The 14,713-nt window shown below is 47.1% G+C and overlaps 6 non-coding genes across 6 annotated transcripts; all 6 read left to right on the top strand.

Annotated features, from left to right (window-relative positions):
* Positions 1-2,932: 2,932 nt before the first annotated feature.
* Positions 2,933-3,073, top strand: LOC138780773 (U4 spliceosomal RNA). Its single transcript, XR_011361348.1, has one exon. It is a non-coding gene; the product is annotated as a U4 spliceosomal RNA (small nuclear RNA).
* Positions 3,074-3,695: 622 nt separating this feature from the next.
* Positions 3,696-3,768, top strand: TRNAK-UUU (transfer RNA lysine (anticodon UUU)). The gene has a single exon. It is a non-coding gene; the product is annotated as a tRNA-Lys (tRNA).
* Positions 3,769-6,222: 2,454 nt separating this feature from the next.
* TRNAK-UUU (transfer RNA lysine (anticodon UUU)) lies at positions 6,223-6,295 on the top strand. The gene has a single exon. It is a non-coding gene; the product is annotated as a tRNA-Lys (tRNA).
* Positions 6,296-8,662: 2,367 nt separating this feature from the next.
* Positions 8,663-8,735, top strand: TRNAK-UUU (transfer RNA lysine (anticodon UUU)). The gene has a single exon. It is a non-coding gene; the product is annotated as a tRNA-Lys (tRNA).
* Positions 8,736-12,226: 3,491 nt separating this feature from the next.
* TRNAK-UUU (transfer RNA lysine (anticodon UUU)) lies at positions 12,227-12,299 on the top strand. Its single transcript has one exon. It is a non-coding gene; the product is annotated as a tRNA-Lys (tRNA).
* A 701-nt stretch (positions 12,300-13,000) lies between these two features.
* On the top strand, positions 13,001-13,073 carry TRNAK-UUU (transfer RNA lysine (anticodon UUU)). The gene has a single exon. It is a non-coding gene; the product is annotated as a tRNA-Lys (tRNA).
* Positions 13,074-14,713: the final 1,640 nt, after the last annotated feature.

Genomic DNA, 14,713 nt, shown 5'->3' with positions numbered 1-14,713 from the left:
GAGGATGTCAGGAGAGGAGGGTGCTAATCCTATAGGAGAGGTCCCAGCAGCACAGAGGATGTCAGGAGAGGAGGGTGCTAATCCTATAGGAGAAGTCCCAGCAGCACAGAGGATGTCAGGAGAGGAGGGTGCTGATCTTTTAGGAGAGGTCACAGCAGCACAGAGGATGTCAGGAGAGGAGGGTGCTGATCTTTTAGGAGATGGTCCCCCTCTTCCCCCCTTATAGATGGTCCCCCTCTTCCCCCCCTTATAGATGGTCCCTCCCTTATAGATGGTCCCCCTCTTTCCCCTCCCTTATAGATGGTCCCCCTCTTCCCTCTCTCTCCCCCCCTTATAGATGGTCCCCCTCTTTCCCCCCCCCTTATAGATGGTCCCCCTCTTTCCCCCCCTTATAGATGGTCCCCCTCTTCCCCCCCCTTATAGATGGTCCCCTCTCCCTTATAGATGGTCCCCCTCTCCCTTATAGATGGTCCCCCTCTCCCCCTCCCTTATAGATGGTCCCCTTTCCCTTATAGATGGTCCCCCTCCCCCCCTTATACATGGTCCCCCTCCCTTATAGATGGTCCCCCTCTTCCCCCCCTTATAGATGGTCCCCCTCTTCCCCCCCCTTATAGACGGTCCCCCTCCCGCCCCTCCCTTATAGATGGTCCCCCCCTTATAGATGGTCCCCCTCTTTCCCCCCTCCCTTATAGATGGTCCCCTTCCCCCCCCTATAGATGGTCCCCCTCCCTTATAGATGGTCCCCTTCCCCCCCCTATAGATGGTCCCCCTCCCTTATAGATGGTCCCCCCCCCTTATAGATGGTCCCCCTCTTTCCCCCCTCCCTTATAGATCGTCCCCCTCTTTCCCCCCTCCCTTATAGATGGTCCCCTTCCCCCCCCCCCTCCCTTATAGATGGTCCCCCTCTCCCCCCCTCCCTTATAGATGGTCCCCTTCCCCCCCCCTACCTTATAGATGGTCCCCCTCTCCCCCCCTCCCTTATAGATGGTCCCCCTCTCCCCCCCCCCCTTATAGATGGTCCCCCTCTCCCCCCCCCTTATAGATGGTCCCCCCCCTTATAGATGGTCCCCCCCCTTATAGATGGTCCCCCTCTCCCCCCCCCCCTTATAGATGGTCCCCCTCTCCCCCCCCCTTATAGATGGTCCCCCTCTCCCCCCCCCCCCCTTATAGATGGTCCCCCTCTCCCCCCCCCTTATAGATGGTCCCCCCCCTTATAGATGGTCCCCCTCTTTCCCCCCTCCCTTATAGATCGTCCCCCTCTTTCCCCCCTCCCTTATAGATGGTCCCCTTCCCCCCCCCCTCCCTTATAGATGGTCCCCCTCTCCCCCCCCCCCTTATAGATGGTCCCCTTCCCCCCCCCTACCTTATCGATGGTCCCCCTCTTTCCCCCCTCCCTTATCGATGGTCCCCTTCCCCCCCCCCCTCCCTTATAGATGGTCCCCCTCTCCCCCCCCCCTTATAGATGGTCCCCTTCCCCCCCCCTACCTTATAGATGGTCCCCCTCTTTCCCCCCTCCCTTATAGATGGTCCCCTTCCCCCCCCCCCTCCCTTATAGATGGTCCCCCTCTCCCCCCCCCCTTATAGATGGTCCCCTTCCCCCCCCCCTACCTTATAGATGGTCCCCCTCTTTCCCCCCTCCCTTATAGATGGTCCCCCCCCCCCCCCCTGCACAGCAGATAAAACAAGAAACAGCACATAACTCACCTGCCCTCCGTTCCCCCGTCGAGCCTCTCTGGTCTTGTCCCGGCTGATGCGTGGCTGCTGGGGGTGTCCCGTCCTGTCCCCGGCAGCGCGCGCATCAGAGATCTCCCCGTGTGCCTGTGGCTGTGACTTCCGGCGCACGGGGATCTCTCTGCTGCCGGGGACAGGATGGGACACCTCCGGCAGCCGCACATCAGCCGGGGGACTAAGGCTGCATTCCACGTTCCGTGATCCTGTCGGATCACGGACGTGGAATGCATGTACTGGAGCCCCCCCGCCCCCGGGCAGTATCTGTAATGAGATGCTGTGAGCGGGGGGGACTGTATTCATAACCGCCGCGCTGTAGTATCAGCACCGCGCGGCTGATTCATTACAGGGCGGCGCTTATGAATACAGTCTCTGCCGCTCACAGCATCTCATTACAGATACTGCCCGGGGGCGGGGGGGCTCCAGTACAGTCAGTGGCGGATTATAATGTGGGCGGCCGCCCGAACCGCCCATATTATAATCTGCCACTGAATGCCGCCCCCACGAAGACAGCTGGTGGTGCCGCCTGAGGCAGACGATTCAAGTCGCCTCATGATTGCGGCGCCCCTGGGTCTGGTGTAGCACCATGTTTTTACTTGCACAAAATTAAGGTTATGTTTTAATGTTTTAACGTCTGGGAAGTGCCGGAGTCCGCACTTGTGATCACCGCTGAACTATCTGTATTATGCTGCGTTTACACGAAACGATAATTGGCCCGATCGTACAATTAACGATGTCGGAGCAACGATTTTTTTTTTTCATAACGATCAGCGTTTAGACGGTACGATATATCGTACGGTAAATTCGTTTTGTGATCGCTTAAGCCTATCTCGCACATAGGAAAAATCGGTGAACGACTGTTTACACGGAACGATCTGCGACTTTTTTGCGAACGACGATTTTAGAACATGCTGTAAGGTCAAAATGAACGATTTCTCGTTCGTTTGATCGTTTGCAGCGTTTAGGCGTACGATTATTGTTGGAATTCTATCATTATCGTGCGAATTCGCATGATAATCGTTCCGTGTAAAGGCAGCATTACATCTTTGTATTCAGCTCTGTGTAACCTGTCACCTAGAATGAATGAGCTATTAGCATATCCTCTCCCAGGATTCCCAGCTCTGGATGTACTGACTGCCGGGGGTCTCCTCAGGCTTAATCACTACCCTGCAGAGGGGGCTCCGTACCTCACCGGCAGATCCTCAGCTTTGCGCAGTGGCAGTATCATAGCCAATGAGGTGTATCCGAGGCGTGATTATTGCTAGTTGAAAACTTTTCCCAATACCCCGCCATGATGACTTGAAATATAGTCAGCACTGGCAATTTTTGACAGTCTCTCAGGAGACTGAATATGGATGTTAAAAACAGACACAGGGTGACTTGTGGTGAACCTACTACTAAGTACGACAGAAAGCTTCACTTACCCATCATAATTATAAATGAACATTTAAAAAACAATTGATTGGGAGAATTATCGCTGTGTGTACTCGCAGCCTTACGATAAACAATCTCGTTTGCAATCGTTAAAAATCGCTCGGGTCAGTGATCAGCTGACAAACAAGAAAATGGTCATTTATCAGATAATTCCGTGTTTTGTATGTAACCTGGGAGGAGCGCTGAAAACAATAGCCAATAGATGTACAGTATTGCTGGAAAGCCTGTGCCGCCATCATCAGCCATAGTGAACGGACATCGGCCATCACACATGGGCGCAGCTTGGACGGTGGTGCGCAGATACATGCCATAGCAAGAGAACTAACAGGGTTGTAAGGTGTAATAAACCATAGGTAAATCTGCTCTTTAACCAACACATATTATTAACATGTCTACTATACTTTTATATTTCAAGTGTACAACGTCCTGGAGAATAATAACAATGAAAAATTATTATTAATCCAATCAGTGCAATGAGCTTAGTCCCCACTAGGTGTCATTGTACAAGGACATAGAAAAATACACTGCAAGGAGCCTGGATAGCTCAGTCGGTAGAGCATCAGACTTTTAATCTGAGGGTCCAGGGTTCAAGTCCCTGTTCGGGCGATTGCGTTTTATAAAGGAGGTGGGCGGACAGACAGGACATGTGTCTATAAGGCGTCACTTACACAGAGTTATTAGCATATCCTCTCCCAGGATTCCCAGCTCTGGATTTTTACCTGTCACTGATGTTCTGAGCGACCGACCACATGTAACTATTAACACTGACTTAATGTCCAAACTGCAGCAAACCTACTTTTTTGTTTTTTTTGACACAAGGATGGGCTAAAAATCAAAGCGGTACCACCCTAGCGGTACGTTCACTTTAATACTTGCTTAAGGCCTCATTTACACGTTCAGTAATAGTTCAGATTTGGACTCCGCAATCCATGAAAAATGGTCTGTAATTGCATCCGCAAAAATGTTAAACTGATTAAAAAATGTCATTATTTTGCTTCGGTTTGATCTGTGACGTCCGCAAAAAAGACGGATCCTATAGACTCCTATTGATAATCAGTACCGGAATCACAATCCACACTAGGGCGTGGCCCATTTTTTTTTGCGGTACGCAATAGAACGGACTGTGGGAATGGCCCAATAGAACGGACTGTGGGAATGGCCCAATAGAACGGACTCTGGGAATGGCCCAATAGAACGGACTCTGGGAATGGCCCAATAGAACGGACTCTGGGAATGGCCCAATAGAACGGACTCTGGGAATGGCCCAATAGAACGGACTCTGGGAATGGCGCAATAGAACGGACTCTGGGAATGGCCCAATAGAACGGACTGTGGGAATGGCCCAATAGAAACCAATAGGCAATAAGTTGATACGGGATTGAGGATCCAAAATCACAGACAACTTTGTGGGATGTGTGAATAAGGCCTAAGGCTGGCTTCACACCTGCAATTCTCTCCTTCATGAACAGGTCCGTCCTTATTAAATGAACAGATAAACACAAACTTGCTAAATTATCTGTTTTTTTCTTACAGGTCTGTTTGCATTTTGGCTTAAAAAAATGATTTTTGTATCGATTTCCGTTTGCATATTAGTTTATATTCCTTCCTGGTTTCCCACTTTTTCTACACTTGCTCAGTGAAAAAAAGATCCGTCATCATTGATTATAATGTATTCTGTCCGAGATCCGCTTATTGGATGGACAAAAAATTTGTGCGCGAACACTGACAGATCTGATGAAAACGAAGCACAAGAAAAACCCATTGAAATGAATGGGGAGTTTGACGGATCCGCTAGCGTCCATTTCTCTGTTATCAAAACTGAGAAGAGAAACGTAAGTGTGGCGGAGGGTAAAGCGCAGGTGTGAACCGAGCCTCTCGCTTCTCGGCCTTTTGGCTAAGATCAAGTGTAGTACCGCTCGTGAGAGAGCAGGGAACCACACGGAGGGAATAAGGGTTGAGCAGGTGGCTGGCGCGGCAAGTCAGCCGGTGCAAGATGCCATGACCCTCCGGATCTGTGCCAGGGGCTCGAGGGGGCTGAGAGCCGAGGTGCCAGAAGTGCCCTGGAAGTGGTGACCCCAGGGTGCCGTAACTCACTGGGGATGGGATCCCACTGAGTGAAAGCACTTAGCACGGTACTTCACTATTACCCCTTGAGTACACTCACCTTTAGCTTTCCGGTCTCCGGCTGTTGAGAGCTATGGGCAATTTTTATAGATCCGGCCGGATGTCCGGGCTGTATCACACAGCACACATCTTTATTTATTTAATTTAATTTTTGTCACTGTGTTCACTTTTCACATGTGTTTTGTCACAAGGATTTTCTAGGTTGCGGTCGCCCTTTTGGGTGTCCCCCTAGAGGTCTAGGGGAGGCATGTGTGGCCATCAGGTTCCTTGCCTCCCTGCACCCCTGGGTCTCCTTCGGGAGATAGCCAAACTGTTTGGTACGGCTGCTCAACGGCGAACGCCTTAGCTAACGCTCGGGTGGTTGCTGTGAGCGGCATTGGTCCTCTCTCTGCTTCGGCAGTGAGAGGATATTTGTCCTGAACCTTTGCAGGTGCCTTCTGGCCCGGAAGGGGAGGGAATGTGGTTGGTTGGGGGCCCATCTCTTTTTAGAGTGGGCTTGCGATAGACCGCATCCTTGTTGCACTTTTTTGTGTGGCACGTCTGCACCTTTTTGTGCACTTGGGTGAGAGCACGCTCCTCGGACTCTCGGAAAATTAAAAAAAAAAAAAAAAAAAAAAAAAAGCAGGTGTGAACCGAGCCTAAGACTCCTTGTTCTCCACAAATGGGCCATATAAGAGGGTCAGCGATCAATGACAAACAAGAAAATGGTCATTCATCAGATGATTCCATGTTTTATATGTAACCTATGTGAATGGAGCGCTCAGCACAATAGCAATCAGCCATATTGTACAGACTTCGGCCATCACACATGGGGGCAGCGTGGACAGTGTGGGAAAATAACGACAATGAAACATGCTTATAAATACAATCAGTGCAATGCGCATTGTCCCCACTAGGTGTCATTGTACAAAGACGTAGGAAGACACCCTGTATAGAGCCCGGATAGCTCAGTCGGTAGAGCATCAGACTTTTAATCTGAGGGTCCAGGGTTCAAGTCCCTGTTCGGGCGATTGCTTTTTATAAAGGAGGTGGGCGGACAGACAGGACATGTGTCTATAAGGCGTCACTTATACAGCTCTGTGTAACCTGAAGTCACCTACAATAACCTACAATAAATGAGTTATTAGCATATCCTCTCCCAGGATTCCCAGCTCTGGATTTTTACCTGTCACTGATGTTCTGAGCGACCGACCACATGTAACTATTAACACTGACTTGATGTCCAAACTGCAGCAAACCTACTTTTTTTGTTTTCTGACACACGGATGGGCTAACTGGCCCAACACTTTTAGCCACACACCAAGGCACTCCAGTTAGTGGCTCATTCACAGGTATACCTAAGTCACAAATTTTGTGGCTCCCAGATCCCTAAGACCCAGACGTTTTGTCCCCCAACCTCCTAAATCTCAGATGTTGATGCCCTGCCTAGCAGCAGCACCCTCTCCTTACACTAACCACATTTTGACCCCCAAGCTCCCAATTCTCTCATGTAGGGCTGTTAGTACTCAGTGTTCTGGCAAAACAGACTAGCATCATAAAGGGCTTGTTGACCTCCTAACACCTTGTATTTAGAAAGTAGACCTAGGGTCAGGGCCGCTTTAACCAGAAGGCAAATGGTGCCTGTGTACCCGGCCCACTGGTTAAAGGGCCCCCCAAACAGGCCGGCCGTTGCAATGTGCGACTAGTGCAGGGGAACGCAGGGGGTCTATATAATGGGGGGAGCACAGGGGGGCTGTATACAAATGGGGGAGTGCACAGTGGGGGCTATATACCACTGGGGGAGCACACAGGGGCTATAAACTACTTGGGGAGCACACAGGGAGCTATATACCACTGGGGGAGCACACAGGGGCTATATACTACAGGAGGAGAGTGCACGGGGGGCTATTTACCACTGGGGGAGCACACAGGGGCTATACAATACTGGGGGAGCACACATGGGCTATATACTACTGGGGGAGCACACAGGGAGCTAAATACCACTGGGAGCACAAAGGGGCTATATACTACAGGAGGAGAGTGCACAGGGGGGCTATATACCACTGGGGGAGCACACAGGAGCTGTATACTACTGATGGAGCACACAGGGGCTATATACTACTAGGGGAGCACACAGGGGTCTATATACTACTGGGAGCAGCACACAGGGGTCTATAGACTACTGGGGTCAGCACACAGGGGGGCTGTATACTACTGGGGAGCACACAGGGGGCTATATACTACTGGGGGAGCACACAGGGGTCTATATACTACAAGGGGTAGCACAATAGGGTCTACATACTACTGGGGGCAGCGCACAAGGGGGCAGCACATAGTGGTCTATAGTACTGGGGGCAGCACACAAGGGGTATATACTACTGGGGGAGGACACAGCGGTCTATAGTACTGGGGGCAGCACACAGGGGTCTATACTACTGGGGGCAGGACACAGCTGTCTATACTACTGGGGGAGCACGCAGGGGGTCTATACTACTGGGGGAAGCACATGGGGGGTCTATATACTACATTGGTGCAGCACAGAGGGGCCTATATTATATAAGGATTTATTACTATATTGGGGCACAGAGCATACCTAAATATTAAGTGGGGGCACAGAAGGGTGTAACTACTATATAGGGGCACAGGGGGGTAACTACTATATAGGAACACAGAGGGGGGGTACCTACTATATAGGGGCACAGAGGGGGTAACTAATGTATGTGTTGGAGTGTAATCTGGCAGATTCTGGAGAGAGGATTCACACCTGGGGGAAGACTTCAAGATGGCCCACACTGGATGGAGTGAAAGAAAAGGTGAAAGACTCTGATCAGAGAAGACGCCCCCTGTGAGTAAATGGATGTAACTGCACTCTGTTATAGGGTCTGTAGTGATAGTGGTCATGGTGTGGTGGTATTATGTAAGGGTATCATTGGTGATATCTTTATAAGGTAACTACCGTATGTATTGGGGCTCTTAATACAGTGTGAGGGCCCTTTCAGGGATAAGTCTATACTTCCAGCTTGCACAGTATAATGGTCCTTTTACACGGAATGATTACCGTTTGAATTTTCACGATAACGATCGAATTTGAGCGATAATCGGCTCGTGTCAACACAGCGAACGATAAATCGTTCATTGTGATCTTTTAACATCATTGGTCGTACACTGAAAATTCGCAGATCGCATTGTGTAAACAGTCTTTCAACGATTCACCCTATGTGTGAGACAGGCTTAAGCGATCTTAAAACGATTACAATAACGATTTGTTCAAATGATATATCGATCTGTCTAAACGCTAATCGTTATAAAAAACACATCATTACTTTGAAATCATTAATCGTTCGATTGGGCAAATTATCGCTCCATGTAAACACATGCAAAACAGGAGATCTGTAGAGCCCGGATAGCTCAGTCGGTAGAGCATCAGACTTTTAATCTGAGGGTCCAGGGTTCAAGTCCCTGTTCGGGCGTATAGTTTTTACATAGAAAACAAAAATCAGTATATGTTGTAGATTTGTCCACACCAATTATAAAACCCTTAAAGGGGTTATTCAGCATTAGAAAAACAAGGCCACCCTCTTCTGGAGACAGCATCACTTTTGTCTCCAATCTGGGTGGGATTTTCAACTCAGCTCTATTAACCCCTTAACAATCACGGGCGTAGATGTACGCTCTGACGTCGTTAATGGTGTTCAGAGGGGGGCTGCGTGGCGACCCCGCTCTGCACCACCACGATCCCGAGTACTATCTGCAGCCCAGGAGCACGGCTATTAGCGGGCATGGTCCAATCGCTGTGACCGCTTATTAGCCTTTTAAATGCAGCTGTCAAAGTTGATAGCTGCATTTAAAATGCTTCTTTTCCCTTTCCCTGGTTTCTAGTGGGGAGATGGCCCCCCTTGCGACGCTTTTGTGCAGGATCGATCCTCGTATCTGGTCCAGCCCGGGGTCTGCATCGTAAATAAATAAACATGTTTGCTATCGCCGTGTGCGTAATCGCCCGAACTATTAATTTATCACATTCCTGATCTCACACGATAAATGGCGTAAGCGCGAAAAAATTCCAAACAACAAAATTGCTCATTTTTTGGTAGCATCAAATCTAGAAAAATTGTAATAAAAAGCGATCAAAAAGTTGCGTATGCGCAATCAAGGTACCGATAGAAAGTACACATCATGGCGCAAAAAATAACACCTCACACAGCCCCATAGACCCAAGAATAAAAGCGCTATAAGCCTGGGAATGCAGCGATTTTAAGTAACATTTATTTTTAAAAAAGGTTTTAAATTTTTTAAAGCCATCAAATAAAATAAAAGTTATACATGTTACATATCGTTGTAATCGTACTAACTTGAGGAACATATATAACAAGTTAGTTTTACCCCAGGGCAAACGACGTAAGCATGAAACCTCCCCAAATTAAAAAAAAAAGTGTATTTTTTTTTTTTCATTTCACCACAAATAATTTTTTTCCTGGTTTTGCAGTGTACTTTATGCAAAAATTAAGCCTGTCCTTGCAAAGTACAATTAGTGGTGCAAAAAATAAGGCTCATGTGGGTCTCTAGGTGAAAAATTGCAACTGTTATGGTACAAGGAGGAAAAAATGAAAGTGCAAAAATGGAAATTCGCCCAGTCCTTAAGGGGTTAAAGTGAATGGAGCTTTTTTTTTTAACTTTAGTCACAGTCACTATTTTGGGGTCCACTTCCTACCTCTGCGGTATACTATTACCAACATTGAAGGATAGAAGTAGCTTTGCTGTATGTATCCAGATGTGGTTCATCATACAATATCAGATGCTGCCAGCAGGGGTCACTGTTACTCAGGGAATTCCCCAGTGCTGGAGTGTGGCCTGGCTGGAAGTATACTGTGCAGCCTGGAAGTATAGACTTATCCTGTGATCCTGCATTTTAGCACACAATTACTTAATCTATGAGGAAGATGAGGATTTCACATACAATCATGATGAACAAGAGAAAATGTTGGAATCTACACAATTTCTAGCGTAAAAAGTTACATTGGACTGAACATAACCACAATTCAACTACATTTGGCCCGTTAAAAGTTGTCAGGCTGCCAATATGTGGCCAATATAAAGCCCAGCAGAGGGCCAGGAACCCAATGTGAACGCAGCCTTAGCTGTCAGATCTGCCAATGTCAACACACTGTATAGATGACATTCATGTTACGCTGTCTGTTTGCCTGTTCGGCATCTTCTTGCAGCTATTAGAGCCAACATCTTGTTTACATGACCTTATACAGTCTGAAGCAGAACTTTCCTTTCAGACAGACGCGAGGATTTGGCTGACCCCAGTATGTTCTTAATTATACTGCGGGCCTGGAGACCTCCATGCAGGAAGCACATAAGGAAACGCACACCTACTTTGGCTGCTAGTCGGTGATTATCAGCTTATTATATTACTCCTGGGGATTGTGCGATCGGGGTCAGCCGGGCCTGCAGAACTTCAGATCATCTTATATACACCAACAATAGGGTTAAACATTTGCACGGTACAGTATCCCGTAGCCCACCATTGTAATTAAAGCTCCGTCAGCTTTTTCCAATGGAAAGAAATACCCTGAAAAAATGAACGATTAAAAGCGGGTGATGTCATGTGCTAAATTATGGGGTATCCGTCCCAGAAATTCTTCCCTTTAGCCACCGACCAGACTTAAATATAGGTTTTCTCTGGAACTGTGAGATATATCATACAACATTATGCAGAATTAAACATCAGGGAAGGGGATTTATGAATTATACAAATGTAGGAGATACAGTGCTGGCCCAGCGCCACACCCCGATTTTTTTAGGAGGGGCAGGGAGATTAAAGGGAGAAGTCCTGCAAAAATTTTTATTAAAGTATTGTATTGCCCCCCAAAAGTTATACAAATCACCAATATACACTTATTACAGGAAATGCTTATAAAGTGCTTTTTTTCCCTGCACTTACTACTGCATCAAGGCTTCACTTCCTGGATAACATGGTGATGTCACTTCCTGGATAACATGGTGAGGTCACTTCCTGGATAACATGGTGAGGTCACTTCCTGGATAACATGGTGATGTCACTTTCTGGATAACATGGTGATGTCACTTCCTGGATAACATGGCGATGTCACTTCCTGGATAACATGGTGATGTCACTTCCTGGATAACATGGCGAGGTCACTTCCTGGATAACATGGTGATGTCACTTCCTGGATAACATGGTGATGTCACTTCCTGGATAACATGGTGATGTCACTTCCTGGATAACATGGTGAGGTCACTTCCTGGATAACATGGTGAGGTCACTTCCTGGATAACATGGTGATGTCACGACCCGACTCCCAGAGCTGTGAGAGCTGTGGCTGCTGGAGAGGATGATGGCAGGGGGACACCGAGGGACACAGGGCACTGGAGGGACACTGAGCATCCCTCTGCCATCATCCTCTCCAGCAGCCACAGCCCGCACAGCTCTGGGAGTCGGGTAGTGACATCACCATTCTATCCAGGAAGTGACATCACCATGTTATCCAGGAAGTGACATCACCATGTTATCCAGGAAGTGAAGCCTTGATGCAGTAGTAAGTGCAGGGGAAAAAAAGCACTTCATAAGCATTTCCCGTAAAAAGTCTATATTGGTGACTGATTTGTATAACTTTTGAGGAACAATACAATACTTCAATAACATTTTTTGATGGACTTCTCCTTTAAAGTCAATGAAGACATTTGTACTGAAACTTAATGCTAAACTAAATAACTTTCTAAACAGTGTTAATTAAAAAAAAAGTAATGTTATGCTTTTGTAGTCTGTATAACTCCAATGCATAGCTGGTTGTCCTGATGAACTGTTCCTGGCTGTGTCTGCATTATTGCATACACCTTAAACTTTAGTCAGCCATACCCGCCACTTTTTGCTTTGTCCGTATACATTGTATCAGTATATCACTGTGGAAATACAAACATTGAAAGACTCTAAAGGGCCCGGATAGCTCAGTCGGTAGAGCATCAGACTTTTAATCTGAGGGTCCAGGGTTCAAGTCCCTGTTCGGGCGAAAAATTTTACAGTGGAGCGTCCCACTTTATTGATTGTTTTGTCAACTTTGTTGATTTTAAGGAAATAAAGCCCAAATTTCCATATCCTCCTCATTAGCGGCACAACTGATGGAGGTGTCTCCACCCCTGTGAGCCCGCAGGACATAAGAATACTAAGGGGCCATATTAAATGGCCCCTTCAGTCAATATCCAACTCAATGACGAGTCTGATGATATGACCAGGGAAATCCCAAGCCCGGTGTGCATCCACAGGCAGCTGTTTTGGGGGTGTTGCCCCTCATCAGTATGGAGCAGGGGTGTGGTGGTTTTGTTGGTCTCTGTACAGAAGCCAGCCCTTTTCTATGTCCCTCCCAGAAGGGATATCTGGCTAGTCCCGTGTTTTGAGGCTCCGAGGACCTTTTTCACATACTGATCACAAATGGAAAGAAATCCCTGTAACAAAGGGGGAAGCCATAGAGCAATAAAACTGTGCTGACACACCAGAGCTACTGAAAGCATCAGAATCCTAGATACACACACCTTACATCACCATGTATTACTGAGAAGAAACTAGGAGCAGGTTGCTGGATATCAGAGGGTTCTCTTCACTGTTGACCAGGCACAGATCTGTAGTAATGGCACTGAGCCAAAGCCGCTACTAACAGTGATTATTGTTTTTGTAAATCACTGTAGAAACGCAAAAAAAGGAGGTATTTATAGAGCCCGGATAGCTCAGTCGGTAGAGCATCAGACTTTTAATCTGAGGGTCCAGGGTTCAAGTCCCTGTTTGGGCGTTCAATTTTATAAACCAAACCATTGACCAAATGGTTATCTTTCTCCCTGACATTTCATTGATCCTCTGCAGCAGCGTTTCCTAATCGGGGTGCCGCAGCACACTGGTGTGTCGTAAGAACCCGCCAGGGGTGCTGCGGGATCCCGGTGGGAAATGCGACACTGTTATTATTATATGGGGGCATACTGCAGGGGGCATTATTAATATATGGGGGCATACTGCAGGGGGCATTATTAATATATGGGGGCATACTGCAGGGGGCATTATTATTATATGGGGGCATACTGCAGGGGGCATTATTATTATATGGGGGCATACTGCAGGGGGCATTATTAATATATGGGGGCATACTGCAGGGGGCATTATTAATATATGGGGGCATACTGCAGGGGGCATTATTAATATATGGGGGCATACTGCAGGGGGCATTATTATTATATGGGGGCATACTGCAGGGGGCATTATTATTATATGGGGGCATACTGCAGGGGGCATTATTAATATATGGGGGCATACTGCAGGGGGCATTATTAATATATGGGGGCATACTGCAGGGGGCATTATTATTATATTGGGGCATACTGCAGGGGGCATTATTATTATATGGGGGCATACTGCAGGGGGCATTATTATTATATGGGGGCATACTGCAGGGGGCATTATTATTATATGGGGGCATACTGCAGGGGGCATTATTAATATATGGGGGCATACTGCAGGGGGCATTATTAATATATGGGGGCATACTGCAGGGGGCATTATTATTATATGGGGGCATACTGCAGGGGGCATTATTATTATATGGGGGCATACTGCAGGGGGCATTATTATTATATGGGGGCATACTGCAGGGGGCATTATTATTATATGGGGGCATACTGCAAGTGGCATTATTACTGTATGAGGGCAAAGCAGGGGGCACTTGTACTCTGACCTCATTGCCATAGTACTTCTCATTGTACCCCTTTATATTGCAGTATATGAGCCACATAATTATCAGCACCATATACTGTGGCGCTATACAGTGCACATCACCACAGTATATGGTGCTGATAATTATGTGCTCATATACGTGGGACTGTATGTATGAGTTTACATGGGACTGTATATATATATATATATATATATATATATATATATATATATATGGGAATACATGGGACTGTATGTATGAGGTTACATTGGATTGTATATATGAGGGGGTTATCCTTTTTTATTTCACTTTTTTAAAATAAATAATTTATTGAAAGGACCTCTGCCCGGCATATGTCACTCTTGAGGTTTTAAAAAGCAGCTCTTGTGGTGATAAGAAGCTGATTTAAAACCCCCAAGAGTGAACTCCGTGAACTATATGTATAATATGTACTGTTTTAGTGTCATTTTATGCCATTTTGGTTGGTGGTGTGCCCCGGGATTTTTTAAGTCTAAAAAGTGTGCCGCCGCTCAAAAAAGGTTGAAAATCACTGGTCTACAGTTATGAAGAGGTGGACACATGAGTGTGCCATCCATACTAGAAGTAACAGAATCCCGGCACTCACGCCATACCTTCATGTGTATGAGTGGACCAGGAGAGATCATTGTTGGTCTATTGTTCACCCGAGGGGTTTGGAAGGTGTAAAGGCATCTTCAGGCTTAAGGAGA

This window comes from Dendropsophus ebraccatus, chromosome 1 (genome assembly GCF_027789765.1).
Source record: "Dendropsophus ebraccatus isolate aDenEbr1 chromosome 1, aDenEbr1.pat, whole genome shotgun sequence".
Classification (NCBI taxonomy): domain Eukaryota; kingdom Metazoa; phylum Chordata; class Amphibia; order Anura; family Hylidae; genus Dendropsophus; species Dendropsophus ebraccatus.
The sequence above is the reverse complement of the archived record's forward strand: the minus strand, read 5'-3'. Positions and strand labels throughout refer to the sequence as shown.